Source organism: Dendropsophus ebraccatus, unplaced genomic scaffold (assembly GCF_027789765.1).
Source record: "Dendropsophus ebraccatus isolate aDenEbr1 unplaced genomic scaffold, aDenEbr1.pat pat_scaffold_958_ctg1, whole genome shotgun sequence".
Classification (NCBI taxonomy): Eukaryota; Metazoa; Chordata; class Amphibia; order Anura; family Hylidae; genus Dendropsophus; species Dendropsophus ebraccatus.
In genome coordinates, this window is record NW_027210558.1 from 37,434 (window position 1) to 64,054 (window position 26,621).

The 26,621-nt window shown below is 45.9% G+C and overlaps 23 non-coding genes across 23 annotated transcripts; all 23 read right to left on the reverse strand.

Annotated features, from left to right (window-relative positions):
* Nucleotides 1–477: 477 nt before the first annotated feature.
* TRNAR-UCU (transfer RNA arginine (anticodon UCU)) lies at nt 478–563 on the reverse strand. Its single transcript is given in 2 exon segments — nt 478–513; nt 527–563. It is a non-coding gene; the product is annotated as a tRNA-Arg (tRNA).
* Nucleotides 564–6,189: 5,626 nt separating this feature from the next.
* Nucleotides 6,190–6,275, reverse strand: TRNAR-UCU (transfer RNA arginine (anticodon UCU)). Its single transcript is given in 2 exon segments — nt 6,190–6,225; nt 6,239–6,275. It is a non-coding gene; the product is annotated as a tRNA-Arg (tRNA).
* A 5,373-nt stretch (nt 6,276–11,648) lies between these two features.
* TRNAR-UCU (transfer RNA arginine (anticodon UCU)) lies at nt 11,649–11,734 on the reverse strand. Its single transcript is given in 2 exon segments — nt 11,649–11,684; nt 11,698–11,734. It is a non-coding gene; the product is annotated as a tRNA-Arg (tRNA).
* Nucleotides 11,735–12,724: 990 nt separating this feature from the next.
* TRNAR-UCU (transfer RNA arginine (anticodon UCU)) lies at nt 12,725–12,810 on the reverse strand. The gene is given in 2 exon segments: nt 12,725–12,760; nt 12,774–12,810. It is a non-coding gene; the product is annotated as a tRNA-Arg (tRNA).
* A 280-nt stretch (nt 12,811–13,090) lies between these two features.
* Nucleotides 13,091–13,176, reverse strand: TRNAR-UCU (transfer RNA arginine (anticodon UCU)). The gene is given in 2 exon segments: nt 13,091–13,126; nt 13,140–13,176. It is a non-coding gene; the product is annotated as a tRNA-Arg (tRNA).
* Nucleotides 13,177–14,185: 1,009 nt separating this feature from the next.
* On the reverse strand, nt 14,186–14,271 carry TRNAR-UCU (transfer RNA arginine (anticodon UCU)). Its single transcript is given in 2 exon segments — nt 14,186–14,221; nt 14,235–14,271. It is a non-coding gene; the product is annotated as a tRNA-Arg (tRNA).
* Nucleotides 14,272–14,551: 280 nt separating this feature from the next.
* Nucleotides 14,552–14,637, reverse strand: TRNAR-UCU (transfer RNA arginine (anticodon UCU)). The gene is given in 2 exon segments: nt 14,552–14,587; nt 14,601–14,637. It is a non-coding gene; the product is annotated as a tRNA-Arg (tRNA).
* Nucleotides 14,638–15,628: 991 nt separating this feature from the next.
* Nucleotides 15,629–15,714, reverse strand: TRNAR-UCU (transfer RNA arginine (anticodon UCU)). Its single transcript is given in 2 exon segments — nt 15,629–15,664; nt 15,678–15,714. It is a non-coding gene; the product is annotated as a tRNA-Arg (tRNA).
* Nucleotides 15,715–15,994: 280 nt separating this feature from the next.
* Nucleotides 15,995–16,080, reverse strand: TRNAR-UCU (transfer RNA arginine (anticodon UCU)). The gene is given in 2 exon segments: nt 15,995–16,030; nt 16,044–16,080. It is a non-coding gene; the product is annotated as a tRNA-Arg (tRNA).
* A 1,007-nt stretch (nt 16,081–17,087) lies between these two features.
* TRNAR-UCU (transfer RNA arginine (anticodon UCU)) lies at nt 17,088–17,173 on the reverse strand. The gene is given in 2 exon segments: nt 17,088–17,123; nt 17,137–17,173. It is a non-coding gene; the product is annotated as a tRNA-Arg (tRNA).
* Nucleotides 17,174–17,453: 280 nt separating this feature from the next.
* TRNAR-UCU (transfer RNA arginine (anticodon UCU)) lies at nt 17,454–17,539 on the reverse strand. Its single transcript is given in 2 exon segments — nt 17,454–17,489; nt 17,503–17,539. It is a non-coding gene; the product is annotated as a tRNA-Arg (tRNA).
* Nucleotides 17,540–18,530: 991 nt separating this feature from the next.
* TRNAR-UCU (transfer RNA arginine (anticodon UCU)) lies at nt 18,531–18,616 on the reverse strand. The gene is given in 2 exon segments: nt 18,531–18,566; nt 18,580–18,616. It is a non-coding gene; the product is annotated as a tRNA-Arg (tRNA).
* A 280-nt stretch (nt 18,617–18,896) lies between these two features.
* Nucleotides 18,897–18,982, reverse strand: TRNAR-UCU (transfer RNA arginine (anticodon UCU)). Its single transcript is given in 2 exon segments — nt 18,897–18,932; nt 18,946–18,982. It is a non-coding gene; the product is annotated as a tRNA-Arg (tRNA).
* A 991-nt stretch (nt 18,983–19,973) lies between these two features.
* On the reverse strand, nt 19,974–20,059 carry TRNAR-UCU (transfer RNA arginine (anticodon UCU)). The gene is given in 2 exon segments: nt 19,974–20,009; nt 20,023–20,059. It is a non-coding gene; the product is annotated as a tRNA-Arg (tRNA).
* A 287-nt stretch (nt 20,060–20,346) lies between these two features.
* TRNAR-UCU (transfer RNA arginine (anticodon UCU)) lies at nt 20,347–20,432 on the reverse strand. Its single transcript is given in 2 exon segments — nt 20,347–20,382; nt 20,396–20,432. It is a non-coding gene; the product is annotated as a tRNA-Arg (tRNA).
* Nucleotides 20,433–21,420: 988 nt separating this feature from the next.
* Nucleotides 21,421–21,506, reverse strand: TRNAR-UCU (transfer RNA arginine (anticodon UCU)). The gene is given in 2 exon segments: nt 21,421–21,456; nt 21,470–21,506. It is a non-coding gene; the product is annotated as a tRNA-Arg (tRNA).
* Nucleotides 21,507–21,785: 279 nt separating this feature from the next.
* Nucleotides 21,786–21,870, reverse strand: TRNAR-UCU (transfer RNA arginine (anticodon UCU)). Its single transcript is given in 2 exon segments — nt 21,786–21,821; nt 21,834–21,870. It is a non-coding gene; the product is annotated as a tRNA-Arg (tRNA).
* A 1,009-nt stretch (nt 21,871–22,879) lies between these two features.
* On the reverse strand, nt 22,880–22,965 carry TRNAR-UCU (transfer RNA arginine (anticodon UCU)). Its single transcript is given in 2 exon segments — nt 22,880–22,915; nt 22,929–22,965. It is a non-coding gene; the product is annotated as a tRNA-Arg (tRNA).
* A 280-nt stretch (nt 22,966–23,245) lies between these two features.
* TRNAR-UCU (transfer RNA arginine (anticodon UCU)) lies at nt 23,246–23,330 on the reverse strand. Its single transcript is given in 2 exon segments — nt 23,246–23,281; nt 23,294–23,330. It is a non-coding gene; the product is annotated as a tRNA-Arg (tRNA).
* Nucleotides 23,331–24,320: 990 nt separating this feature from the next.
* On the reverse strand, nt 24,321–24,405 carry TRNAR-UCU (transfer RNA arginine (anticodon UCU)). Its single transcript is given in 2 exon segments — nt 24,321–24,355; nt 24,369–24,405. It is a non-coding gene; the product is annotated as a tRNA-Arg (tRNA).
* A 277-nt stretch (nt 24,406–24,682) lies between these two features.
* On the reverse strand, nt 24,683–24,768 carry TRNAR-UCU (transfer RNA arginine (anticodon UCU)). The gene is given in 2 exon segments: nt 24,683–24,718; nt 24,732–24,768. It is a non-coding gene; the product is annotated as a tRNA-Arg (tRNA).
* A 988-nt stretch (nt 24,769–25,756) lies between these two features.
* TRNAR-UCU (transfer RNA arginine (anticodon UCU)) lies at nt 25,757–25,840 on the reverse strand. Its single transcript is given in 2 exon segments — nt 25,757–25,792; nt 25,806–25,840. It is a non-coding gene; the product is annotated as a tRNA-Arg (tRNA).
* Nucleotides 25,841–26,119: 279 nt separating this feature from the next.
* TRNAR-UCU (transfer RNA arginine (anticodon UCU)) lies at nt 26,120–26,204 on the reverse strand. Its single transcript is given in 2 exon segments — nt 26,120–26,155; nt 26,168–26,204. It is a non-coding gene; the product is annotated as a tRNA-Arg (tRNA).
* Nucleotides 26,205–26,621: the final 417 nt, after the last annotated feature.

The window sequence follows — 26,621 nt, forward strand, 5'->3', positions numbered from 1 at the left end:
ATTACCCAGCCTGGCTCGGTCTAGTTTTGTTTTTTTCTTTTGCATTCTTCAAAGACCACCTAAAGGCGAAGTCAAGGTCTTGACGTCAGGCGTGATAGAAAAGACAACTCTGGTGGGACTCCAACCCATAACCTTTGAATCACTACACTTTTCTAGAAGTCCAATGCGCTATCCATTGCGCCACAGAGCCACGAGCTTGGGCGCATGTGCTCATTTTTCAGCCCAGGTGGAACCAGTACCACTCCTTGCTTTCTAGATAATGCAAGGCTTGACTCTGGTGATACTCGAAGCCACAAGCTCGGAATGGAAGCCTTCTCCTAGAAGGCAAAGAGGGGACCAAAAAGCTGCATATGTGGTAGAAGAAAGAGATTTATGGCATTTTATAATCAACTGCATAAGGGCTTGTCGATATACCTAGAAATTGGCATTTTTCTACACCACCTAAGGCCGTAGACAAAGATGTAACAAGACAAAAGTCAACTCTGGTGGGACTCGAACCCACAACCTTTGAATGCCTTCCTTGCCCTAGAAGTCCAATGTGCTATCCATTGCGCCACAGAGCCTTACGCTTGCTTGGCCAACCATTTCCCCCCACCAGCTCACAGGTAACTGGGGCTAGCCTTTTCTCATGGAATGCTGGAAGATAATTCTTCTATAGGGGAAAATTTTCGAAGGCACCAGAGAAAAGCACAGCTTTACATTTTGCTCTCACTCCATGTTTTTGCGATGTTGATGGTTGATTGAATACTTTTTTTTTTTTTAAATTGGATACAATAAAAGTCTTGGTAAAAGTCAAGAAAACCGGATGATGCTACTAGTCCACTCATACAGTTTAGCCCCAGGCAGGTTTTAACTGAAGACCAGGGCTCTAAAACATTAACTCTGTAGCCTGGTTCTGTCTAGTTTTGTTTCTCTTTGCCATCTTTCAAAGATCTCCTAAATGAGGATTCTAGTGTCAAGGAGCCATTGGCGAGCCGCAGAAGCACACCGCCCAACTCCCCACCTCTGCCTGACTGATGTACAGGGCTTGGCTTCCAGCACTGAGCCCTGTACATCAATCAGTCAAGGCTGGAAACCGGTGGGGTAGGGAGGAGTCATGCAGGCTCAGGCTTGGCAACACCTCCTTGACACTTGAGCATGATTTACAGTTGACAGATTGTCTTTAACCCCTTGCCGCAAAATGACGTTTGGGGAACGTCATGTAAAGTAGGTACTTAATGCAACATGACGTTCCCCAAACGTCATGTTGTTCCTGCCTCCCCCCGCAGCCCGTAAGTGAGATCGGGCAGCGGGAGGAGGCAGTATCACACCACATCCTCCCGCTGCCTCTGCCCGGAGGGGAGCCGCGCTCCCCCCGGGCAGTTAACCCCATAAACGCCGCGGTTGATGCGACCGCAGCGTCTATGGGGGAGATGTGGTGTTCGCCGCTGATCGGGCGGCGGGAGGAGGCTGCAGGACGTTGCCTCCTCCCGCCGCCACTGTCACAGTGTCCCCTGGCCCCCCTTCCCCTGCCGCCGGTACCGGAGATCGCCGATATCAACATTATACCGGCAATCTCCGGTACCGGCGCCGCCGACAGCTTTCATCTCCCCCCACCGTGGATTCACGGTGGGGGGAGATGAAAATGTAATAATCAGACCCCAGATCAGCCCCCCTAGTGCCCCGATCACTAACCCGCTCCCTCCCCGGGCGGCCATCAGATCCAAGATGGCCGCCCCCATCCCTGCGAATAAACGATGTTTGTTCGCAGGGATGGAAATGAAAGAATGATCAAAGCCCCATGCTCTCCGCCACCGGAGGTAGCGGAGAGCATGGGGCAGTGATCGGGGACCCCCCTGTGGGGTCCCGGAACAGGCGATCGGCGGTATATACTATATACCGCCGATCGCCTGTTCCCAGTGCTGCCGGCACTTTTTATCCCCTGTCACCATAAATCATTGGTGACAGGGGATAAAAAGTGTCACCGTGCCCCCCCCCAAGTCGCCCCCCACCCCCCCAGTCACCCCCGTCCCCCAGTCACCCGCCCTTCCCATTATACGTTACCTGATCCTGGAGCTCCTTCCTCTTCGGTGTCCTGGCTGCTTCTGATGTGCGCATGTGCGCCAGAAGCATCCAGCTCTGAAAATTTAAAGTGACAGAGACCAATTTGGTCTCTGTCACTAAACTATGATTACTGTGATAGAAAATATCACAGTAATCATAGTAATACAGTGAAAATGAATGGATAAAGTACAAAAAGTGAAAAAACACACAAAAAAAAAACACACACACTTTTTATTATAGTAATAATTGCAGTTTACTCCCAAATTACCCCTAACCCCCCCAGATTACCCGTAACCACCGCACGTTGCCCATAACCGCCCCAGGTTGGCCGAAATCACGCCAGATTGCACGTAACCACCACACATTGCCTGTAACAACCGCACATTGCCCGTAACCACCGCACGTTGCCCGTAACAACCGCACATTGCCCGTAACCACCGCACGTTGCCCATAACCGCCCCAGGTTGGCCGAAATCACGCCAGATTGCACGTAACCACCGCATGTTGCCCGTAACCACCGCACATTGCCCGTAACCACCGCACGTTGCCCGTAACCACCGCACATTGCCCGTAACCACCGCACGTTGCCCGTAACCACCGCACGTTGCCCGTAATCATGCCAGATTGCCCGTAACAACCACACGTTGCCTCTAACCACCCCAGGTTGCATGTAATCACAACAGATTACCCGTAACCACCCCAGGTTGCCCATAATCACGCCAGATTACACTTAACCACCGCATGTTGCCCGTAACCACCGCACGTTGCCGATAACCACTGCACATTGTCCGTAACCACCGCACGTTGCCCGTAATCACGCCAGATTGCACGTAACCACCGCACGTTGCCCCTAACCGCCCCAGGTTGCCTGTAATCACACCAGATTACCCGTAACCACTGCACGTTGCCCCTAATCGCCCCAGGTTGCCCGTAATCACGCCAGATTACACGTAACCACCGCACGTTGCCACTGACGGCCGCACGTTGCCACTGACGGCCGCACGTTGCCACTGACGGCCGCACGTTGCCACTGACGGCCGCACGTTGCCACTGACGGCCGCACGTTGCCTCTAACCACCCCAAATTGCCAAAGACCCCCTCCAGATTGCCGTAACCAACCCAAATTACATATAAGCACTTCAGTTTATCCGTAACCAACCCAGATTGTCCGTAACCACCCCACGTTGGCCGTAACCACAGCAGCTTACCTGTAACCACCCTAGATTGTCTGTAACCACCGCAGATTACCCATAACCACCTCCAGATTACCCGTAACCACCTCCAGATTACCCGTAACCACCCCACATTACCTGTAATCTAATTTTTTTATTGTATTTTAGTAACTGCGCTATTCTAATAACTGTTTCTAGCTGCGGTTTTGCTCCAGCAAATTGGCGCTCCTTGCCTTCTGAGCCCGTCTGTGTGCCCATACAGTGGTTTATGCCCACATATGGGGTACTGTTCTACTCAGGAGAACCTGCGTTACAGATTTTGGGGTACGTTTTCTTTCCTGTTCCTCGTGAAATTTAGAAATTTCCAACTAAAGGAACATATTACTGGAAAAATTCGAGTTTTTCATTTTTACTGTCTACTTTTGAATACTTTCCTCTAATACCTGTGGGGTCAAAATGGTCACCACACCCCAAGATAAATTCTTTGAGGGGTGTACTTTCCAAAATGGGGTGACTTATGGCGAGATTTTACTACGCTGGCACTACAGGTGCACTAAAAAATGCACCTGGCGCTCAGAAACTTCTTCAGCAAAATCTGCACTGAAAATGCTAATTGGCGCTCCCTTCCTTCTGATCCCTGCTGTGTGCCCATACAGTGGTTTATACCCACATATGCGGTACCGTTCTACTCACGAGAACCTGCGTTATAAATTTTTGGGTACATTTTCTCTCCTGTTCCTCATGAAATTGAGAAATTTCAAACTAAACAAACATATTATTGGAAAAATTTGAGTTTTTCTTTTTTACTCTCTACTTTTAAATACTTTCCTCTAATACCTGTGGGGTCAAAATGGTCACCACACCCCAAGATGAATTCTTTGAGGGGTGTACTTTCCTAAATGGGGTGACTTTTGGGGGGGTTCTATTCTGCTGACACTACAGGGGCGCTGCAAACGCACCTGGCGCTCAGAAACTTCTTCGGAAAAATCTGCACTGAAAATGCTAATTGGCGCTCCTTCCCTTCTGAGCCCAGCTGGGTGCCCATACAGGGGTTTATGCCCACATATGGGGTACCATTCTACTCAGGAGAACCTGCGTTACAGATTTTGGCATGCAGCTTCTCCCCTGTTCCTCGTGAAATTGAGAAATTTCCAACTAAACGAACATATTATTGGAAAAATTCTAGTTTTTCAATTTTACTGTCTTATTTTGAATACTTTCCTCTAATACCTGTGGGGTCAAAATGGTCAACACACCCAAAGATGAATTCCTTGAGGGGTGTACTTTCCAAAATGGGGTGACTTATGGGGGTTTCTCGTCTGCGGACACTACAGGGGAGCTGCAAACGCACCTGGCGCTCAGAAACTTCTTCAGAAAAATCTGCATTGAAAAAGCTAATAGGCGCTCCTTCCCTTCTGAGCCCAGCTGTGTGGCCATACAGTGGTTTACGCCCACATATGGGGTACCGTTGTATTCAGGAGAACCTGCGTTACAAATTTTGGGGTACTTTTTTTCTCTTGTTCCTCGTGAAATTGAGAAATTTCAAACTAAACAAACATATTATTGGAAAATTTCGTGTTTTTCCTTTTTACTGTCTAATTCTGAATACTTTCCTCTAATACCTGTGGGGTCAAAGTGCTCATCCTACCCAAAGATGAATTCTTTGAGGGGTGTAGTTTCGAAAATGGGGTGACTTTTGGGGGGATTCTATTCTGCGGACACTACAGGGGCTCTGCAAACGCACCTGGCGCTCAGAAACTTCTTCAGCAAAATCTGCATTAAAAAAGCCAATTGTCGCTCCCTTCCTTCTGAGCCCTGCTGTGTGCCCATACAGTGGTTTACGCCCACATATGGGGTACCGTTGTATTCAGGAAAACCTGCGTTACAAATTTTGGCATGCTTTTTTTCTCATGTTCCTTTTGAAAATGAGAAACTTTAATCTAAACGTTTATATTATTTGAAAATTTAAATTTTCGATTTTTTTACGGCCTAATTGTGAATACTTTCCTCCAGCCCCTGTAGGGTTAAAATGCTCATTATCCCCCTAGATTAATTCTTTAAGGTGTCTAGTTTCCAAAATGGGGTCACTTATGGGGGTTTCCAGTATACAAGCCTTCTAAATCCATTTAAAAAAAGAACTGGTCCCTAAAAAGAATCAGTTTTGGAAATTTTCACAAAATGTGATAATTTGCTAATAAATTTCTAAGCCCAGTAACACCCTAAAAAAGTAAAATATGTTTCCAAAATTATGCCAGAATAAAGAGGACATATTGGTAATGTGATTTAGCAACTAATTTATGTGCTATGACTTGCTTTTTTAGAAGCAGAGAATTTCAGAAGTTCATAAAATGCAAAATTTTCAAATTTTTCATGATATTTTGATGTTTTTCACAAAAAATACACAAAGTAGTGACCAAATTTTGCTACTAATATAAAGTGCCATATGTGACGAAAAAACAATCTCAGAATCGCTAGCATACGTTACAGCATCACTGAGCTATAAGCGCATAAAGTGAGACAGGTCAGATTTTGAAAAATGAGCCTGGTCATTAAGGCCAAAACAGGCTTTAGAGGCAAGGGGTTAATGTCACACGTGATACAAAAGACGACTCTGGTGGTGGGACTCGAACCCAAGACCTTTGAATCACGTCCTGATTCTAAAAGTCCAATGCTGAATGGCCAAAAGGAAAAATTCCTTCCCAGGGCAATATTTTAAAAGGCACCAGAGAAAATCTGAGCTGGGGAATGTGTTCATCACACACTTGAACTTTCAGCACGATATAGAGCTGGCAAATTGCCTTTAATGTCACATATAATACAAAATGTTTCCGTAGGTAGGCTTCAACAAAAAAGCAGGCTTGTGAAACCTTGATTACCAAGCCTGGCTCGGTCTAGTTTTGGTTTTTCTTTTGCATTCTTCAAAGACAACCTAAAGGCGAAGTCAAGGTCTTGACGTCAGGCGTGATAGAAAAGACGACTCTGGTGGGACTCGAACCCACAACCTTTGAATCACTACACTTTTCTAGAAGTCCAATGCGCTATCCATTGCGCCACAGAGCCACGCGCTTGGGCACATGTACTCAGTTTTTAGCCCAGGTGGAACCAGTACCTCTCCTTGCTTTCTAGATAATGCAAGGCTTGACTCTGGTGATACCACAAGCTCGGAATGGCTGCCTTCTCCTAGAAGGCAAAGAGGGGACCAAAAAGCTGCATATGTGGTAGAAGAAAGAGATTTATGGCATTTTATAATCAACTGCATAAGGGCTTGTCGATATACCTAGAAATTGGCATTTTCCACAGCATGCTCCTTCATGACAGCACCATGAATGGAGGATGCTCTGCTTGTCTCTATAGAGACAGGAACACAGACAAGTTTAAAAGGCCCCTCCCCAGGCACACCCCCAGTGCTTCCTGTCCCTACAGAGAGGACGGCAACTTTGTTCCTGCCAGAAGGAACCTTACCAGTGCGGGCTGCGGCGGCTGGGCCCTTCAAGCCAGCTGGTGAGCGGGTCGATCGGGGTCTTCGTGGCCTCGTTCCTCCCCTGTTTTACGGAGCTCGGTGCCTCTCTGAGCAGAGGCCTCCCGAGTTTCCAAGCCTCCGTTGCTCCGGGAGGTGGCAGGAGTCTCCAGGAGACGCGCGCGTTCCGGTGGGGGCGGCCATCTTTTCTGACGTCACAGGAAGTGACGATTGCAGTTTGCAAGGACACTTCCGGGTCGCGGCAGCGTCCGGCGCAGTGGCAAGCGCGGGAGACTCTATAAGAGTCAGCTGCATGGCCTGCTTTGTCTCTCCCCCTGCAGCTATGGAGCAAGTCCACAGTCCGGAGCCCGGACGCCGCACACCGACAGGAGAGCTGGAGACCCCAAGGAGAAGAGAGTCAAAGAGATGTGTTATGTGCAAGATTACCCTAGAGTTGTCTTATAGCAAACAACTATGTACCTCCTGTATCTCTAATGTGTTAAGGGACGAGAAACAGTCCCTCATGCAGGATATTAGATCTATTGTAAAGGAGGAGATGAGAAAGCCCTCGGCTTCTGGCTCTAAAACTAAGGATAATCCTGTTCCTAGGAAAAGGATTAGACAGATCTCTACCTCCTCATCCAGCTCCGATAATGCTGTGCATGTGACATCTGATATAGAGCTGGAGGAGGAAGAGAGGTTGGATAATGATAATGATGATGAGGAGGAGGTTGGGAATGTTTCTCATACTCCTGCTACGGTTAAAAAATATTTCTTTGACTCCTCTGACATTGAGACCCTAATCAAAGCAGTCAGAGAGACCATGAACTTAGAAGAGACTGCTCAAGAAAGTTCAGTGGTGGATGAGATGTTTGGTGGCCTAAAGGCAAAAAAGCATACAGTATTCCCCATTAACGCAAATCTAAAGGACTTGGTGTTAGAGGAGTGGGAACAGACTGAGAAAAGGTTTTCCGTCTCTAGAGAGATAAAAAATCGTCTTATGTTTGATAAAACCGAAACAAATATCTGGGATGAGATCCCTAAGATAGACGTCCAGGTAGCCAAAGTAGCAAAAAGGACCTCTATCCCCTTTGAGGACTCCAGCCAGTTAAGAGATCCTATGGATAGGAAGGGTGACTCCTTACTTAAAAAAGTTTGGGAAGCCACCTCCTATACCACCAAAACAAACATCGCTGCCACATCTATAGCTAGGACCATGTCAGTCTGGTTAAACCAGCTGGAAGTCCTATTAGCTGAAGAAAACCCCTAGAGAAAAGATTTTGGGCACTCTGCCTTTATTAAAGATGGCCACTGGTTTCTTGGCCGACGCCTCGGCCGAGTCCATTCGGTCTAGTGCAAAAATAGCTACCTTATCTAATTCAGTCCGGAGGACCCTCTGGTTAAGGTCTTGGTCGGGGGACACATGGTCCAAAAACAAACTATGCTCCATTCCCTTTAAAGGGGAGTATGTGTTTGGAGCAGAGCTAGATAAAATCCTTGATAAGGCAGCAGATAAAAAGAAGGATTTACCGGATGAGTCTAAGGGAAAAAAGCAGCCCTTTCGGAAAACCCGTTTTTCCTCTAAAGACTATAAGGGGAAAGGGAAGACGGGAAGGTGGAGTTACCCCAAAGGGGGAGGTAGAGGGAGAGGTTTCCTCCTTAACCCCAATACTAACCAGTCCACCTCTACAAAACAATGACGGATCCCTGGTCGGGGGAAGGCTTCTCCAGTTTGCCCGGGATTGGCAGAACATTACCTCAAACCCCTGGGCCCTGAACATTGTTCAGGTAGGCTACAAGATAGAGTTCAGCAGCCTTCCCCCGACCAGGTTTCTCATTACAGACGCGGGATCAGTAAAACAAAACAATCTAATCCTCAAAGGGATAGAGGATATGATTGCTCTAGGGGCAGTGGTACCAGTTCCAATTTCGGAAGAAAAGCAGGGGTATTACTCCAGCCTCTTCTTGGTAAAAAAACCAAATGGAACGTACAGAACAATAATCAACTTAAAATATCTGAACAAATGGATTGTCTATCGCCGTTTCAAGATGGAAACGATAAAGACAATCATTCCCTTGATCCCGCCGGGCTCCTTCATGGTCTCTATAGACCTGAAGGATGCCTACTACCACGTCCCAATCCACCCCAGATATCACAAATACCTCAGATTTGCGATTCTCCGGGAGGGAGTGGTACGACATTTCCAATTTTGTTGTCTCCCCTTCGGGATATCCTCAGCCCCGAGGATATTTACGAAGCTGGTGATAGAGATGGTAGCCCATCTCAGGAAGGAAGGAATTTGCCTATTTCCTTATTTAGACGACTTCCTCCTGATAGCCCAGTCAGAAGAGACTCTCCTGTCCCAACTCACATCAGTAATGAAGCTAATTACTCGATTGGGTTGGATAATAAACTTTCCAAAGTCAGACCTAACCCCAACCAGACAGAAAGTGTTTTTGGGGGTCTTGCTAGATTCCCAACTGCAGACCTCTTTTCTTCCCTTAGAAAAGCAGACTCGCATTCTACAAGAATTCTCCGAGTTCAGAGCCAAGAACAAGGCCTCACTCCGACAATGCATGAGGATACTAGGCCTCATGACCTCCTCCATAACTTGTGTAGCTTGGAGTCAGGCCCACTCAAGAATTCTTCAGAGTCGGATCCTGTCCTCCTGGGACATAATCCAAGATCTTTAGACAAAAAGATTCTGTTAGGCCAGAAGGTAAAGGATTCCCTTTCCTGGTGGCTCTGTCCCAAAAACTTGCAAACAGGGGTCTTGTGGGTTCAGCAGCCGGTAGTGTCACTTACAGTAGACGCCAGCGGCTCAGGCTGGGGGGCTCAGTGTCTAGGTCATTATGCCCAGGGCAAGTGGTCTCAGGAGATTTCAGTTTGCTCCTCAAACCTAAGAGAGCTGCTAGGGGCTTGGCTAGCGCTCTAACATTTTCAGGACTCTCTAGAGGGTCAACACATCAAGATACTCTCGGACAATGTAACGACCGTAGCTTATCTGCGTCACCAGGGAGGCACAAAATCTCTACTCCTCCAGAGTGTATCAGACAATATCTTCACCTGGGCAGAAAACCAGGTTCTATCCATTACAGCAGTCCACCTGAGAGGGATTCACAATGTAAAGGCAGACTATTTAAGTCGCCAACAAATACTTCCAGGGGAATGGTCCCTGAATCAGGAAGTATTTCAGATAATAATACAGAAATGGGGGTTGCCTCAGGTGGACCTTTTCGCCTCTCGAATAAACAGAAAGGTAGAAGTATTTTGTTCCCTCAACCGGTTAGACAGTCCCTGGGTGCTGGATTCTCTGTCAGTTCCATGGAATATGAATCTAGCCTATGCCTTCCCTCCCTTCCCAATAATTCCTCTAGTACTGAGAAAGATCAGGGGAAGTCAAGCCACGGTAATCCTGGTAGCCCCTCTCTGGACAAAGAGAAATTGGTTTCCAATGTTAGAAGAAATGTCAGTAGAGGGTCCACTATTTCTTCCAGTGAGGAAGGATCTCCTACTCCAGGGCCCAGTGGTCTATCCAGGGGTAGAGAAACTAAAGTTAGCTGCGTGGCTCCTGAGAGGGAAATTCTAGTACGTAAGGGTCTGTCTGATAAGGTAATATCTACTCTTCTACTTAGTAGAAAAGGTTCTACCTCAGCTATATACAAGAGATACTGGACAACCTTCTTGAACTGGTATAACCCAAAGATTCCTGACCTAGAAAGTCCTGACATACCAGCTATTCTAGACTTTCTCCAGGAGGGCCTAGATAAAGGGCTTAGTCTAAGTACATTAAAGGTACAGGTCTCGGCTTTATCTAGTTTTTTTGAGACTTCCTTGATGGAGAACAAACTAATCAGCAGATTTATCAAAGCAGTATCCCGGATTAGACCTGCCCCTAGGAAACAGTTTCCTTCCTGGGATCTCAACACGGTCTTGGTCGCCCTGACAGAGGATCCCTTTGAGCCATTAGAAACATTATCCTTAAAATTGCTCTCCATCAAGGCTGCCTTTCTAGTCGCTGTTACTACAGCCAGAAGGGTGGGGGAAATACAGGCTCTTTCCTCTAGAGAGCCATTCCTGAAGATATTAGAGGATAAAATAGTGTTAAGACACGACTACACATTTACTCCCAAGGTTAACACCGATTTTCACAGAAATCAGGAGATTATACTCCCGTCCTTTTATAACACTCCGGCTAATCACAAGGAAAGGAAATTCCATTGTCTAGACGTGAGGAGAATAATAATACACTACCTTGATACAACCAGATCATGGAGAATTGATGAAAATTTATTTGTACAATACCAGGGTAAAAATAAGGGGAAGAAGGTATCTAAAGATACCATTGCCAGGTGGATAAAACAAGCAATAGCAGAGGGCTATAGGGCGCAAAACAAGCTCGCTCCTCCTGGCATCAAGGCTCACTCAACTCGTGGGGTCTCCTCTTCCTGGGCGGAAAAAGCGAACGCATCACCTGACCAGATATGCAAAACAGCTACGTGGTCAAGCATAAATACATTTATTAGACATTACCGACTGAATGTCGCGGCAAATCAGGACTGTGCATTCGGCAGAAAGGTCCTACAAGCAGTTATCCCTCCCTGAGACTACTAATATGGTAGGTCTCCATTCATGGTGCTGTCATGAAGGAGCATGCTGTGGAAATACAAAATTATTCTCACCGGTAATTCACTTTCCACGAATCCTTCATGACAGCACCACATTAATTCCCGCCCGAGAGATGGGTTGAAGGAAATTTGGTGCACCTCTACTTATAATTTAAAATCACTGGGGGTGTGCCTGGGGAGGGGCCTTTTAAACTTGTCTGTGTTCCTGTCCCTATAGAGACGAGCGGAGCATCCTCCATTCATGGTGCTGTCATGAAGGAATCGTGGAAAGTGAATTACCGGTGAGAGTAATTTTGTATTTTCTACACCACCTAAGGCCATAGACAAAGATGTAACAAGACGAAGGTCGACTCTGGTGGGACTCGAACCCACAACCTTTGAATGCCTTCCTTGCCCTAGAAGTCCAATGCGCTATCCATTGCGCCACAGAGCCTTACGCTTGCATTGCCACACATTTCCCCCCACCAGCTCACAGGTAACTGGGGCTAGCCTTTTCTCATGGAATGCTGAAAGATAATTCTTCTATAGGGGAAAATTTTCGAAGGCACCAGAGAAAAGCACAGCTTTACATTTTTCTCTCACTCCATGTTTTTGCGATGTTGATGGTTGATTGAAGACTCTTTTTTTTTAAATTGGATACGATTAAAGTCTTCGTAAAAGTCAAGAAAACCGGATGATGCTACTAGTCCACTCATACAGTTTAGCCCCAGGCAGGTTTTAACTGAAGACCAGGGCTCTAAAACATTAACTCTGTAGCCTGGTTCTGTCTAGTTTTGTTTCTCTTTGCCATCTTTCAAAGACCTCCTAAATGAGGATTCTAGTGTCAAGGAGCCATTGGCGAGCCGCAGAAGCACACCGCCCAACTCCCCACCTCTGCCTGACTGATGTACAGGGCTCGGCTTCCAGCAGTGAGCCCTGTACATCAATCAGTCAAGGCTGGAAACCGGTGGGGTAGGGAGGAGTCATGCAGGCTCAGGCTTGGCAACACCTCCTTGACACTTGAGCATGATTTACAGTTGACAGATTGTCTTTAATGTCACACGTGATACAAAAGACGACTCTGGTGGTGGGACTCGAACCCAAGACCTTTGAATCACATCCTGATTCTAAAAGTCCAATGCTGAATGGCCAAAAGGGAAAATTCCTTCCCAGGGCAATATTTTAAAAGGCACCAGAGAAAATCTGAGCTGTGGAATGTGTTCATCACACACTTGAACTTTCAGCACGATATAGAGCTGGCAAATTGCCTTTAATGTCACATATAATACAAAATGTTTCCGTAGGTAGGCTTCAACTCAAAAGCAGGCTTGTGAAACCTTGATTACCAAGCCTGGCTCGGTCTAGTTTTGGTTTTTCTTTTGCATTCTTCAAAGACAACCTAAAGGCGAAGTCAAGGTCTTGACGTCAGGCGTGATAGAAAAGAAGACTCTGGTGGGACTCGAACCCACAACCTTTGAATCACTACACTTTTCTAGAAGTCCAATGCGCTATCCATTGCGCCACAGAGCCACGAGCTTGGGCGCATGTGCTCAGTTTTTAGCCCAGGTGGAACCAGTACCACTCCTTGCTTTCTAGATAATGCAAGGCTTGACTCTGGTGATACCACAAGCTCGGAATGGCTGCCTTCTCCTAGAAGGCAAAGAGGGGACCAAAAAGCTGCATATGTGGTAGAAGAAAGAGATTTATGGCATTTTATAATAAACTGCATAAGGGCTTGTCGATATACCTAGAAATTGGCATTTTTCTACACCACCTAAGGCCGTAGACAAAGATGTAACAAGACAAAGGTCGACTCTGGTGGGACTCGAACCCACAACCTTTGAATGCCGTTCTTGCCCTAGAAGTCCAATGCGCTATCCATTGCGCCACAGAGCCTTACGCTTGCGTGACCACCCATTTCCCCCCACCAGCTCACAGGTAACTGGGGCTAGCCTTTTCTCATGGAATGCTGAAAGATAATTCTTCTATAGGGGAAAATTTTCGAAGGCACCAGAGAAAAGCACAGCTTTACATTTTTCTCTCACTCCATGTTTTTGCGATGTTGATGGTTGATTGAAGACTTTTTTTTTTTTAAATTGGATACAATAAAAGTCTTCGTAAAAGTCAAGAAAACCGGATGATGCTACTAGTCCACTCAAACAGTTTAGTCCCAGGCAGGTTTTAACTGAAGACCAGGGCTCTAAAACATTAACTCTGTAGCCTGGTTCTGTCTAGTTTTGTTTCTCTTTGCCATCTTTCAAAGATCTCCTAAATGAGGATTCTAGTGTCAAGGAGCCATTGGCGAGCCGCAGAAGCACACCGCCCAACTCCCCACCTCTGCCTGACTGATGTACAGGGCTCGGCTTCCAGCAGTGAGCCCTGTACATCAATCAGTCAAGGCTGGAAACCGGTGGGGTAGGGAGGAGTCATGCAGGCTCAGGCTTGGCAACACCTCCTTGACACTTGAGCATGATTTACAGTTGACAGATTGTCTTTAATGTCACACGTGATACAAAAGACGACTCTGGTGGTGGGACTCGAACCCAAGACCTTTGAATCACATCCTGATTCTAAAAGTCCAATGCTGAATGGCCAAAAGGGAAAATTCCTTCCCAGGGCAATATTTTAAAAGGCACCAGAGAAAATCTGAGCTGTGGAATGTGTTCATCACACACTTGAACTTTCAGCACGATATAGAGCTGGCAAATTGCCTTTAATGTCACATATAATACAAAATGTTTCCGTAGGTAGGCTTCAACTCAAAAGCAGGCTTCAACTCAAAAGCAGGCTTGTGAAACCTTGATTACCAAGCCTGGCTCGGTCTAGTTTTGTTTTTTCTTTTGCATTCTTCAAAGACAACCTAAAGGCGAAGTCAAGGTCTTGACGTCAGGCGTGATAGAAAAGATGACTCTGGTGGGACTCGAACCCACAACCTTTGAATCACTACACTTTTCTAGAAGTCCAATGCGCTATCCATTGCGCCACAGAGCCACGAGCTTGGGTGCATGTGCTCAGTTTTTAGCCCAGGTGGAACCAGTACCACTCCTTGCTTTCTAGATAATGCAAGGCTTGACTCTGGTGATACCACAAGCTCGGAATGGCTGCCTTCTCCTAGAAGGCAAAGAGGGGACCAAAAAGCTGCATATGTGGTAGAAGAAAGAGATTTATGGCATTTTATAATCAACTGCATAAGGGCTTGTCGATATACCTAGAAATTGGCATTTTTCTACACCACCTAAGGCCGTAGACAAAGATGTAACAAGACAAAGGTCGACTCTGGTGGGACTCGAACCCACAACCTTTGAATGCCTTTCTTGCCCTAGAAGTCCAATGCGCTATCCATTGCACCACAGAGCTTTACGCTTGCGTGGCCACCTATTTCCCCCCACCAGCTCACAGGTAACTGGGGCTAGCCTTTTCTCATGGAATGCTGAAAGATAATTCTTCTATAGGGGAAAATTTTCGAAGGCACCAGAGAAAAGCACAGCTTTACATTTTTCTCTCACTCCATGTTTTTGCGATGTTGATGGTTGATTGAAGACTCTTTTTTTTTTAAATTGGATACAATTAAAGTCTTCGTAAAAGTCAAGAAAACCGGATGATGCTACTAGTCCACTCATACAGTTTAGCCCCCGGCAGGTTTTAACTGAAGACCAGGGCTCTAAAACATTAACTCTGTAGCCTGGTTCTGTCTAGTTTTGTTTCTCTTTGCCATCTTTCAAAGACCTCCTAAATGAGGATTCTAGTGTCAAGGAGCCATTGGCGAGCCGCAGAAGCACACCGCCCAACTCCCCACCTCTGCCTTACTGATGTACAGGGCTCGGCTTCCAGCAGTGAGCCCTGTACATCAATCAGTCAAGGCTGGAAACCGGTGGGGTAGGGAGGAGTCATGCAGGCTCAGGCTTGGCAACACCTCCTTGACACTTGAGCATGATTTACAGTTGACAGATTGTCTTTAATGTCACACGTGATACAAAAGACGACTCTGGTGGTGGGACTCGAACCCAAGACCTTTGAATCACATCCTGATTCTAAAAGTCCAATGCTAAATGGCCAAAAGGGAAAATTCCTTCCCATGGCAATATTTTAAAAGGCACCAGAGAAAATCTGAGCTGTGGAATGTGTTCATCACACACTTGAACTTTCAGCACGATATAGAGCTGGCAAATTGCCTTTAATGTCACATATAATACAAAATGTTTCCGTAGGTAGGCTTCAACTCAAAAGCAGGCTTGTGAAACCTTGATTACCAAGCCTGGCTCGGTCTAGTTTTGGTTTTTCTTTTGCATTCTTCAAAGACAACCTAAAGGCGAAGTCAAGGTCTTGACGTCAGGCGTGATAGAAAAGATGACTCTGGTGGGACTCAAACCCACAACCTTTGAATCACTACACTTTTCTAGAAGTCCAATGCGCTATCCATTGCGCCACAGAGCCACGAGCTTGGGTGCATGTGCTCAGTTTTTCGCCCAGGTGGAACCAGTACCACTCCTTGCTTTCTAGATAATGCAAGGCTTGACTCTGGTGATACCACAAGCTCGGAATGGCTGCCTTCTCCTAGAAGGCAAAGAGGGGACCAAAAAGCTGCATATGTGGTAGAAGAAAGAGATTTATGGCATTTTATAATCAACTGCATAAGGTCTTGTCGATATACCTAGAAATTGGCATTTTTCTACACCACCTAAGGCCGTAGACAAAGATGTAACAAGACAAAGGTCGACTCTGGTGGGACTCGAACCCACAACCTTTGAATGCCTTTCTTGCCCTAGAAGTCCAATGCGCTATCCATTGCGCCACAGAGCCTTACGCTTGCGTGGCCACCCATTTCCCCCCACCAGCTCACAGGTAACTGGGGCTAGCCTTTTCTCATGGAATGCTGAAAGATAATTCTTCTATAGGGGAAAATTTTCGAAGGCACCAGAGAAAAGCACAGCTTTACATTTTTCTCTCACTCCATGTTTTTGCGATGTTGATGCTTGATTGAAGACTCTTTTTTTTTAAATTGGATACAATTAAAGTCTTCGTAAAAGTCAAGAAAACCGGATGATGCTACTAGTCCACTCATACAGTTTAGCCCCAGGCAGGTTTTAACTGAAGACCAGGGCTCTAAAACATTAACTCTGTAGCCTGGTTCTGTCTAGTTTTGTTTCTCTTTGCCATCTTTCAAAGATCTCCTAAATGAGGATTCTAGTGTCAAGGAGCCATTGGCGAGCCGCAGAAGCACACTGCCCAACTCCCCACCTCTGCCTGACTGATGTACAGGGCTCGGCTTCCAGCAGTGAGCCCTGTACATCAATCAGTCAAGGCTGGAAACCGGTGGGGTAGGGAGGAGTCATGCAGGCTCAGGCTTGGCAACACCTCCTTGACACTTGAGCATGATTTACAGTTGACAGATTGTCTTTAATGTCACACGTGATACAAAAGACGACTCTGGTGGTGGGACTCGAACCCAAGACCTTTGAATCACATCCTGATTCTAAAAGTCCAATGCTGAATGGCCAAAAGGGAAAATTCCTTCCCAGGGCAATATTTAAAAGGCACCAGAGAAAATCTGAGCTGTGGAATGTGTTCATCACACACTTGAACTTTCAGCACGATATAGAGCTGGCAAATTGCCTTTAATGTCACATATAATACAAAATGTTTCCGTAGGTAGGCTTCAACTCAAAAGCAGGCTTCAACTCAAAAGCAGGCTTGTGAAACCTTGATTACCAAGCCTGGCTCGGTCTAGTTTTGGTTTTTCTTTTGCATTCTTCAAAGACAACCTAAAGGCGAAGTCAAGGTCTTGACGTCAGGCGTGATAGAAAAAATGACTCTGGTGGGACTCGAACCCACAACCTTTGAATCACTACACTTTTCTAGAAGTCCAATGCGCTATCCATTGCGCCACAGAGCCACGAGCTTGGGTGCATGTGCTCAGTTTTTAGCCCAGGTGGAACCAGTACCACTCCTTGCTTTCTAGATAATGCAAGGCTTGACTCTGGTGATACCACAAGCTCGGAATGGCTGCCTTCTCCTAGAAGGCAAAGAGGGGACCAAAAAGCTGCATATGTGGTAGAAGAAAGAGATTTATGGCATTTTATAATCAACTGCATAAGGGCTTGTCGATATACCTAGAAATTGGCATTTTTCTACACCACCTAAGGCCGTAGACAAAGATGTAACAAGACAAAGGTCGACTCTGGTGGGACTCGAACCCACAACCTTTGAATGCCTTTTTTGCCCTAGAAGTCCAATGCGCTATCCATTGCACCACAGAGCTTTACGCTTGCGTGGCCACCCATTTCCCCCCACCAGCTCACAGGTAACTGGGGCTAGCCTTTTCTCATGGAATGCTGAAAGATAATTCTTCTATAGGGGAAAATTTTCGAAGGCACCAGAGAAAAGCACAGCTTTACATTTTTCTCTCACTCCATGTTTTTGCGATGTTGATGGTTGATTGAAGACTCTTTTTTTTTTAAATTGGATACAGTTAAAGTCTTCGTAAAAGTCAAGAAAACCGGATGATGCTACTAGTCCACTCATACAGTTTAGCCCCAGGCAGGTTTTAACTGAAGACCAGGGCTCTAAAACATTAACTCTGTACCCTGGTTCTGTCTAGTTTTGTTTCTCTTTGCCATCTTTCAAAGACCTCCTAAATGAGGATTCTAGTGTCAAGGAGCCATTGGCGAGCCGCAGCAGCACACCGCCCAACTCCCCGCCTCTGCCTTACTGATGTACAGGGCTCGGCTTCCAGCAGTGAGCCCTGTACATCAATCAGTCAAGGCTGGAAACCGGTGGGGTAGGGAGGAGTCATGCAGGCTCAGGCTTGGCAACACCTCCTTGACACTTGAGCATGATTTACAGTTGACAGATTGTCTTTAATGTCACACGTGATACAAAAGACGACTCTGGTGGTGGGACTCGAACCCAAGACCTTTGAATCACATCCTGATTCTAAAAGTCCAATGCTAAATGGCCAAAAGGGAAAATTCCTTCCCATGGCAATATTTTAAAAGGCACCAGAGAAAATCTGAGCTGTGGAATGTGTTCATCACACACTTGAACTTTCAGCACGATATAGAGCTGGCAAATTGCCTTTAATGTCACATATAATACAAAATGTTTCCGTAGGTAGGCTTCAACTCAAAAGCAGGCTTGTGAAACCTTGATTACCAAGCCTGGCTCGGTCTAGTTTTGGTTTTTCTTTTGCATTCTTCAAAGACAACCTAAAGGCGAAGTCAAGGTCTTGACGTCAGGCGTGATAGAAAAGACGACTCTGGTGGGACTCGAACCCACAACCTTTGAATCACTACACTTTTCTAGAAGTCCAATGCGCTATCCATTGCGCCACAGAGCCACGAGCTTGGGTGCATGTGCTCAGTTTTTAGCCCAGGTGGAACCAGTACCACTCCTTGCTTTCTAGATAATGCAAGGCTTGACTCTGGTGATACCACAAGCTCGGAATGGCTGCCTTCTCCTAGAAGGCAAAGAGGGGACCAAAAAGCTGCATATGTGGTAGAAGAAAGAGATTTATGGCATTTTATAATCAACTGCATAAGGGCTTGTCGATATACCTAGAAATTGGCATTTTTCTACACCACCTAAGGCCGTAGACAAAGATGTAACAAGACAAAGGTCGACTCTGGTGGGACTCGAACCCACAACCTTTGAATGCCTTTTTTGCCCTAGAAGTCCAATGCGCTATCCATTGCACCACAGAGCTTTACGCTTGCGTGGCCACCCCATTTCCCCCCACCAGCTCACAGGTAACTGGGGCTAGCCTTTTCTCATGGAATGCTGAAAGATAATTCTTCTATAGGGGAAAATTTTCGAAGGCACCAGAGAAAAGCACAGCTTTACATTTTTCTCTCACTCCATGTTTTTGCGATGTTGATGGTTGATTGAAGACTCTTTTTTTTTAAATTGGATACAGTTAAAGTCTTCGTAAAAGTCAAGAAAACCGGATGATGCTACTAGTCCACTCATACAGTTTAGCCCCAGGCAGGTTTTAACTGAAGACCAGGGCTCTAAAACATTAACTCTGTACCCTGGTTCTGTCTAGTTTTGTTTCTCTTTGCCATCTTTCAAAGACCTCCTAAATGAGGATTCTAGTGTCAAGGAGCCATTGGCGAGCCGCAGCAGCACACCGCCCAACTCCCCGCCTCTGCCTTACTGATGTACAGGGCTCGGCTTCCAGCAGTGAGCCCTGTACATCAATCAGTCAAGGCTGGAAACCGGTGGGGTAGGGAGGAGTCATGCAGGCTCAGGCTTGGCAACACCTCCTTGACACTTGAGCATGATTTACAGTTGACAGATTGTCTTTAATGTCACACGTGATACAAAAGACGACTCTGGTGGTGGGACTCGAACCCAAGACCTTTGAATCACATCCTGATTCTAAAAGTCCAATGCTAAATGGCCAAAAGGGAAAATTCCTTCCCATGGCAATATTTTAAAAGGCACCAGAGAAAATCTGAGCTGTGGAATGTGTTCATCACACACTTGAACTTTCAGCACGATATAGAGCTGGCAAATTGCCTTTAATGTCACATATAATACAAAATGTTTCCGTAGGTAGGCTTCAACTCAAAAGCAGGCTTGTGAAACCTTGATTACCAAGCCTGGCTCGGTCTAGTTTTGGTTTTTCTTTTGCATTCTTCAAAGACAACCTAAAGGCGAAGTCAAGGTCTTGACGTCAGGCGTGATAGAAAAGACGACTCTGGTGGGACTCGAACCCACAACCTTTGAATCACTACACTTTTCTAGAAGTCCAATGCGCTATCCATTGCGCCACAGAGCCACGAGCTTGGGCACATGTGCTCAGTTTTTAGCCCAGGTGTAACCAGTACCACTCCTTGCTTTCTAGATAATGCAAGGCTTGACTCTGGTGATACTCGAAGCCACAAGCTCGGAATGGCTGCCTTCTCCTAGAAGGCAAAGAGGGGACCAAAAAGCTGCATATGTGGTAGAAGAAAGAGATTTATGGCATTTTATAATCAACTGCATAAGGGCTTGTCGATATACCTAGAAATGGGCATTTTTCTACACCACCTAAGGCCGTAGACAAAGATGTAACAAGACAAAGGTCGACTCTGGTGGGACTCGAACCCACAACCTTTGAATGCCTTCCTTGCCCTAGAAGTCCAATGCGCTATCCATTGCGCCACAGAGCCTTACGCTTGCGTGGCCACCCCTTTCCCCCCACCAGCTCACAGGTAACTGGGGCTAGCCTTTTCTCATGGAATGCTGAAAGATAATTCTTCTATAGGGGAAAATTTTCGAAGGCACCAGAGAAAAGCACAGCTTTACATTTTTCTCTCACTCCATGTTTTTGCGATGTTGATGGTTGATTGAAGACTCTTTTTTTTTAAATTGGATACAATTAAAGTCTTCGTAAAAGTCAAGAAAACCGGATGATGCTACTAGTCCACTCATACAGTTTAGCCCCAGGCAGTTTTAACTGAAGACCAGGGCTCTAAAACATTAACTCTGTACCCTGGTTCTGTCTAGTTTTGTTTCTCTTTGCCATCTTTCAAAGACCTCCTAAATGAGGATTCTAGTGTCAAGGAGCCATTGGCGAGCCGCAGAAGCACACCGCCCAACTCCCCACCTCTGGCCTACTGATGTACAGGGCTCGGCTTCCAGCAGTGAGCCCTGTACATCAATCAGTCAAGGCTGGAAACCGGTGGGGTAGGGAGGAGTCATGCAGGCTCAGGCTTGGCAACACCTCCTTGACACTTGAGCATGATTTACAGTTGACAGATTGTCTTTAATGTCACACGTGATACAAAAGACGACTCTGGTGGTGGGACTCGAACCCAAGACCTTGAATCACATCCTGATTCTAAAAGTCCAATGCTGAATGGCCAAAAGGGAAAATTCCTTCCCAGGGCAATATTTTAAAAGGCACCAGAGAAAATCTGAGCTGTGGAATGTGTTCATCACACACTTGAACTTTCAGCACGATATAGAGCTGGCAAATTGCCTTTAATGTCACATATAATACAAAATGTTTCCGTAGGTAGGCTTCAACTCAAAAGCAGGCTTGTGAAACCTTGATTACCAAGCCTGGCTCGGTCTAGTTTTGGTTTTTCTTTTGCATTCTTCAAAGACAACCTAAAGGCGAAGTCAAGGTCTTGACGTCAGGCGTGATAGAAAAGATGACTCTGGTGGGACTCGAACCCACAACCTTTGAATCACTACACTTTTCTAGAAGTCCAATGCGCTATCCATTGCGCCACAGAGCCACGAGCTTGGGCGCATGTGCTCAGTTTTTTAGCCCAGTGGAACCAGTACCACTCCTTGCTTTCTAGATAATGCAAGGCTTGACTCTGGTGATACCACAAGCTCGGAATGGCTGCCTTCTCCTAGAAGGCAAAGAGGGGACCAAAAAGCTGCATATGTGGTAGAAGAAAGAGATTTATGGCATTTTATAATAAACTGCATAAGGGCTTGTCGATATACCTAGAAATTGCCATTTTTCTACACACCTAAGGCCGTAGACAAAGATGTAACAAGACAAAGGTCGACTCTGGTGGGACTCGAACCCACAACCTTTGAATGCCTTCTTGCCCTAGAAGTCCAATGCGCTATCCATTGCGCCACAGAGCCACCCATTTCCCCCCACCAGCCATTTCCCCCACGCCACCCATTTCCCCCACCAGCTCACAGGTAACTGGGGCTAGCCTTTTCTCATGGAATGCTGAAAGATAATTCTTCTATAGGGGAAAATTTTCGAAGGCACCAGAGAAAAGCACAGCTTTACATTTTTCTCTCACTCCATGTTTTTGCGATGTTGATGGTTGATTGAAGACTTTTTTTTTTTTTAAATTGGATACAATAAAAGTCTTCGTAAAAGTCAAGAAAACCGGATGATGCTACTAGTCCACTCAAACAGTTTAGTCCCAGGCAGGTTTTAACTGAAGACCAGGGCTCTAAAACATTAACTCTGTAGCCTGGTTCTGTCTAGTTTTGTTTCTCTTTGCCATCTTTCAAAGATCTCCTAAATGAGGATTCTAGTGTCAAGGAGCCATTGGCGAGCCGCAGAAGCACACCGCCCAACTCCCCACCTCTGCCTGACTGATGTACAGGGCTCGGCTTCCAGCAGTGAGCCCTGTACATCAATTAGTCAAGGCTGGAAACCGGTGGGGTAGGGAGGAGTCATGCAGGCTCAGGCTTGGCAACACCTCCTTGACACTTGAGCATGATTTACAGTTGACAGATTGTCTTTAATGTCACACGTGATACAAAAGACGACTCCTGGTGGTGGGACTCGAACCCAAGACCTTTGAATCACATCCTGATTCTAAAAGTCCAATGCTGAATGGCCAAAAGGGAAAATTCCTTCCCAGGGCAATATTTTAAAAGGCACCAGAGAAAATCTGAGCTGTGGAATGTGTTCATCACACACTTGAACTTTCAGCACGATATAGAGCTGGCAAATTGCCTTTAATGTCACATATAATACAAATGTTTCCGTAGTAGGCTTCAACTCAAAAGCAGGCTTGTGAAACCTTGATTACCAAGCCTGGCTCGGTCTAGTTTTGGTTTTTCTTTTGCATTCTTCAAAGACAACCTAAAGGCGAAGTCAAGGTCTTGACGTCAGGCGTGATAGAAAAGATGACTCTGGTGGGACTCGAACCCACAACCTTTGAATCACTACACTTTTCCAGAAGTCCAATGCGCTATCCTTTGCGCCACAGAGCCACGAGCTTGGGTGCATGTGCTCAGTTTTAGCCCAGGTGGAACCAGTACCACTCCTTGCTTTCTAGATAATGCAAGGCTTGACTCTGGTGATACCACAAGCTCGGAATGGCTGCCTTCTCCTAGAAGGCAAAGAGGGGACCAAAAAGCTGCATATTTGGTAGAAGAAAGAGATTTATGGCATTTATAATCAACTGCATAAGGGCTTGTCGATATACCTAGAAATTGGCATTTTTTCTACACCACCTAAGGCTGTAGGACAAAGATGTAACAAGACAAAGGTCGACTCTGGTGGGACTCGAACCCACAACCTTTGAATGCCTTCTTGCCCTAGAAGTCCAATGCGCTATCCATTGCGCCACAGAGCCCTACGCTTGCGTGGCCACCCATTTCCCCCCACCAGCTCACAGGTAACTGGGGCTAGCCTTTTCTCATGGAATGCTGAAAGATAATTCTTCTATAGGGGAAAATTTTCGAAGGCACCAGAGAAAAGCACGGCTTTACATTTTTCTCTCACTCCATGTTTTTGCGATGTTGATGGTTGATTGAAGACTCTTTTTTTTTTAAATGGGATACAATTAAAGTCTTCGTAAAAGTCAAGAAAACCGGATGATGCTACTAGTCCACTCATACAGTTTAGCCCCAGGCAGGTTTAACTGAAGACCAGGGCTCTAAAACATTAACTCTGTACCCTGGTTCTGTCTAGTTTTGTTTCTCTTTGCCATCTTTCAAAGACCTCCTAAATGAGGATTCTAGTGTCAAGGAGCCATTGGCGAGCCGCAGAAGCACACCGCCCAACTCCCCACCTCTGCCTTACTGATGTACAGGGCTCGGCTTCCAGCAGTGAGCCCTGTACATCAATCAGTCAAGGCTGGAAACCGGTGGGGTAGGGAGGAGTCATGCAGGCTCAGGCTTGGCAACACCTCCTTGACACTTGAGCATGATTTACAGTTGACAGATTGTCTTTAATGTCACACGTGATACAAAAGACGACTCTGGTGGTGGGACTCGAACCCAAGACCTTTGAATCACATCCTGATTCTAAAAGTCCAATGCTGAATGGCCAAAAGGGAAAATTCCTTCCCAGGGCAATATTTTAAAAGGCACCAGAGAAAATCTGAGCTGTGGAATGTGTTCATCACACACTTGAACTTTCAGCAGGATATAGAGCTGGCAAATTGCCTTTAATGTCACATATAATACAAAATGTTTCCGTAGGTAGGCTTCAACTCAAAAGCAGGCTTGTGAAACCTTGATTACCAAGCCTGGCTCGGTCTAGTTTTGGTTTTTCTTTTGCATTCTTCAAAGACAACCTAAAGGCGAAGTCAAGGTCTTGACGTCAGGCGTGATAGAAAAGATGACTCTGGTGGGACTCGAACCCACAACCTTGAATCACTACACTTTTCTAGAAGTCCAATGCGCTATCCATTGCGCCACAGAGCCACAAGCTTGGGCGCATGTGCTCAGTTTTTAGCCCAGGTGAACCAGTACCACTCCTTGCTTTCTAGATAATGCAAGGCTTGACTCTGGTGATACCACAAGCTCGGAATGGCTGCCTTCTCCTAGAAGGCAAAGAGGGACCAAAAGCTGCATATGTGGTAGAAGAAAGAGATTTATGGCATTTTATAATAAACTGCATAAGGGCTTGTCGATATACCTAGAAATTGGCATTTTTCTACACCACCTAAGGCCGTAGACAAAGATGTAACAAGACAAAGGTCGACTCTGGTGGGACTCGAACCCACAACCTTTGAATGCCTTTCTTGCCCTAGAAGTCCAATGCGCTATCCATTGCGCCACAGAGCCCTACGCTTGCGTGGCCACCCATTTCCCCCCACCAGCTCACAGGTAACTGGGGCTAGCCTTTTTCTCATGGAATGCTGAAAGATAATTCTTCTATAGGGGAAAATTTTCGAAGCACCAGAGAAAAGCACAGCTTTACATTTTTCTCTCACTCCATGTTTTTGCGATGTTGATGGTTGATTGAAGACTTTTTTTTTTTAAATTGGATACAATAAAAGTCTTCGTAAAAGTCAAGAAAACCGGATGATGCTACTAGTCCACTCAAACAGTTTAGTCCCAGGCAGGTTTTAACTGAAGACCAGGGCTCTAAAACATTAACTCTGTAGCCTGGTTCTGTCTAGTTTTGTTTCTCTTTGCCATCTTTCAAAGACCTCCTAAATGAGGATTCTAGTGTCAAGGAGCCATTGGCGAGCCGCAGAAGCACACCGCCCAACTCCCCACCTCTGCCTGACTGATGTACAGGGCTCTGCTTCCAGCAGTGAGCCCTGTACATCAATCAGTCAAGGCTGGAAACCGGTGGGGTAGGGAGGAGTCATGCAGGCTCAGGCTTGGCAACACCTCCTTGACACTTGAGCATGATTTACAGTTGACAGATTGTCTTTAATGTCACACGTGATACAAAAGACGACTCTGGTGGTGGACTCGAACCCAAGACCTTTGAATCACGTCCTGATTCTAAAAGTCCAATGCTGAATTACCAAAAGGGAAAATTCCTTCCCAGGGCAATATTTTAAAAGGCACCAGAGAAAATCGGAGCAGGGAATGTGTTCATCACACACTTGAACTTTCAGCACGATATAGAGCTGGCAAATTGCCTTTAATGTCACATATAATACAAAATGTTTCCGTAGGTAGGTTTCAACTCAAAAGCAGGCTTGTGAAACCTTGATTACCAAGCCTGGCTCGGTCTAGTTTTGGTTTTTCTTTTGCATTCTTCAAAGACAACCTAAAGGCGAAGTCAAGGTCTTGACGTCAGGCGTGATAGAAAAGATGACTCTGGTGGGACTCGAACCCACAACCTTTGAATCACTACACTTTTCTAGAAGTCCAATGCGCTATCCATTGCGCCACAGCCACGAGCTTGGGCGCATGTGCTCAGTTTTTAGCCCAGGTGGAACCAGTACCACTCCTTGCTTTCTAGATAATGCAAGGCTTGACTCTGGTGATACCACAAGCTCGGAATGGCTGCCTTCTCCTAGAAGGCAAAGAGGGGACCAAAAAGCTGCATATGTGGTAGAAGAAAGAGATTTATGGCATTTTATAATAAACTGCATAAGGCTTGTCGATATACCTAGAAATTGGCATTTTTCTACACCACCTAAGGCCGTAGACAAAGATGTAACAAGACAAAGGTCGACTCTGGTGGGACTCGAACCCACAACCTTTGAATGCCTTCTTGCCCTAGAAGTCCAATGCGCTATCCATTGCGCCACAGAGCCTTACGCTTGCGTGGCCACCCATTTCCCCCACCAGCTCACAGGTAACTGGGGCTAGCCTTTTCTCATGAATGCTGAAAGATAATTCTTCTATAGGGGAAAATTTTCGAAGGCACCAGAGAAAAGCACAGCTTTACATTTTTCTCTCACTCCATGTTTTTGCGATGTTGATGGTTGATTGAAGACTTTTTTTTTTTAAATTGGATACAATAAAAGTCTTCGTAAAAGTCAAGAAAACCGGATGATGCTACTAGTCCACTCAAACAGTTTAGTCCCAGGCAGGTTTTAATGAAGACCAGGGCTCTAAAACATTACTCTGTAGCCTGGTTCTGTCTAGTTTTGTTTCTCTTTGCCATCCTTCAAAGATCTCCTAAATGAGGATTCTAGTGTCAAGGATCCATTGCGAGCCGCAGAAGCACC